The 2,587-nt window shown below is 57.9% G+C and overlaps 1 protein-coding gene across 3 annotated transcripts in view; it reads right to left on the minus strand.

The window, feature by feature from the left end:
* The window catches only part of LOC113208301 (trichohyalin-like), a 67,550-nt gene that overhangs the window by 61,408 nt on the left and 3,555 nt on the right, over positions 1 to 2,587 (minus strand). Inside the window, exon 1 of one of the 3 annotated variants that reach the window (XM_052267021.1) lies at positions 185 to 367. The exons of the other annotated variants lie outside the window; for them this stretch is intronic. The gene's annotated coding sequence lies outside the window, so the exon portion shown is untranslated. Of the gene's footprint in view, positions 1 to 184; positions 368 to 2,587 lie in introns of those variants that run through there. 3 annotated transcript variants of the gene reach the window in all.

A 2,587-nucleotide genomic window follows, 5' to 3' on the forward strand; every position in this document is an offset into this window, starting at 1 on the left:
GTAAAAAGAGAAATGAAAGGGGAGGGGGGACAAATACACACACAAACACACACACACACACACACACACACACACGCGCGCGCGCGCGCGCGCGCGCAACCCGCATCATCCCAACGGCGGGGACGACGGAAGCTTCTATCCCCCGCGTTGCCTACCTGCCTATCACACTACGATTTGGCCTTACCTTTCGTTGATAGTTATATAATACTGTGCGAACGGTTGTGCAGACGTGTCCCTTGCTGGAGCTCACCGCCGACTGGTGACTGGCGAGTGAGAGGTCGGTGCTAGAGTGGCAGAGCGGGCTAACGAGGGCTGCAGCGCCCGGCCCGGGCCATCACGGCTCCTGGCTGTCCCGGCCGCGGGGACACCCCTGCCCGGCCTTCCCGGACAGTCCCTGGACAGTCCTTGCTCACTGCCCAGACTCGGTCTACACTGTTAAAATGGGGTGCTCAGAAATTATGCGCCTCATGTGTACAGTGGTTGCACTTCTGCTGTTATGCTGTACCGCATTCCTACGTGCGGACGGGTTGCCTACTCGCTCGGCCCGTAAGGCGCCGTGGATAGGAGCGATAGGCAAGCCCGCCCGCACTCCTGCGTGCGGTACAGTGTAACTACATAAGTGCAAGGGGTCAATCGGTCACCTGGTGGTGGCATACAGACACAGATTGGTGTGCTGTGCTGTCACTACATACGCGAAGGCGCGCACCACGCTAAACGATGCACGTACGTTTCAGGCTTACAACCATGATTCTAGAGCACTACAAACTATACCACTTTACAAGGGCCACAGCCACCTTTACTTCAAAGTCGGATGGAGTTATACCAGGATTGCTGCCGGCGCAGACGTAGAACTAGCTTGGGCGTCCTTCTCTGGCTGCTGCGAGACTGAAAATGGCGGCTGGCGCTCGCACACCTGCTCACACGCACCACGCACCTTCGCCGAGCGATGGCAACAAGGGTTCGGCTAGAGCCCTGCCTAGCCGAAGGGTGATCTTCGGGTTCGGGAGCATGGGGAAGGGGGGCGTGGGAGGTGATGTGAGGGGGCGGGGTGCCGAGCTTAGCCGAGCTTTGTCGAACAGGGGTACGGGCCCGCTCGGCCGGCTCCAGCTGCTCCAGCCCGTGACACCTGAAGACGGTCACCGGTTGTACACAAAAGGATGACGTAGTTTCTCACGCAGTGGACCCTAAGAGTTGCCCGGAGTAGCGGAGGAGAAAATAGTGTGTACAAAGTTGGAGGACCATCGTGCACGAATGCGGGCGAACGACATCATACGACATAAACGGGTGGTTAGTCGGCAGGTGCTAAAGGGGGCCCCGCTCGCCTAGCGACGCACCTGTGGCGCCCGGCGCCCCACTCTCTATGTGCTCAGCAGGGCTTTCACCCACTTAATTGGAGCGACTGTTCGGCGTGCAGCGACGCAAACATTGCAGTCAAGGGTGATGGTGATCCATACTGTCGCTTGCCCCTGTGCCTCCACGTGAATGCGTGCGCGCCTGTGCGTGTGTGTGTGTGCGTGTGAGTGTCTGGGTAATGCAGCCATACATATGAGGCCACGCGCTGGCCGATCACGCGCCTTCCCTATTCAAGGCTACTTTCAGATGGACAGAAGAAGAAGATCGGTGGGTGACGGACTCGCGTCTCGCATTGCACATGTGTTGCAGGAGCGTAACGCACGTGATTATATAGGTTTTGCGCACTGCTGCGCGCCTGTAAACGACACACAACGAGTCGCACAGGTGCGAGGAGGGAGTGCTCATTGCCTCCTGTATTTAGCAACTCGAGTGGCGGTTGCCTGGTGGTTGCCTCGCCGTCGTCGCAGTGGTGTCCGAATAAACTCGTGTGCTGCTCTAGCTATTCAGAGCGGTGTATTTTCCGAAACGGGTCGTTCTCAGGCCACTCCCCCCACCCCCACCCCCTCTCCTCCACACACAAGCGCAAACACACACTTACACTCGGGCGCGTATTAGCATCTGCAATACGAACTAGTTATTAGGACAGTCTACACTGTTTGGACCCGCATGGGTCCGCACCGCCGCTGCCGTCGCTAAACAGCAACCTCATCATCTCCGTCCAGGGTCTGCAGGGTCGGGTCGGCTTAGTTACTGCACATTGCACAAGCACAGCCTTAACGTGCTAGTTTCACCTTAACACATTTGGGCCTCAAGACTTCCGAAATCTGAGTAATTAATATTTTTAGAGGCGTTTGTTCTCTAAGCAGCAGGTTTTAAGGTAATACGGCCCAGCCAGGCCTTGCCCTATGGCTGGGCCGGCGGCAGCGACGGGCAGACGTGCGAAAAGTCAAAGGTGACTGACAATTTGTGTGGCAGCATGGGGTCGGCTTCTCATGCTAAAGGCTATGCGCCCCGATGACCTGACGCGCCAAACTATTGATGGATAACCTGCGACGGGACGGTGCAACACCGTTTCACGATACGGGGCACGGGGGAGGAGGACCAGGAGGACGAGGTGGAGACGATGAGGTGCAGGACGAGGTGGACGAGGAGGGGATGAGGACAACGAGGCCAAGGAGATCGAGGAGATCGACGAGGACGACGACGAGGACGACGACGAGGAGGTCGACGAGGA

This window comes from Frankliniella occidentalis, unplaced genomic scaffold (genome assembly GCF_000697945.3).
Source record: "Frankliniella occidentalis isolate FOCC.00 unplaced genomic scaffold, Focc_3.1 Scaffold45, whole genome shotgun sequence".
NCBI lineage: Eukaryota > Metazoa > Arthropoda > Insecta > Thysanoptera > Thripidae > Frankliniella > Frankliniella occidentalis.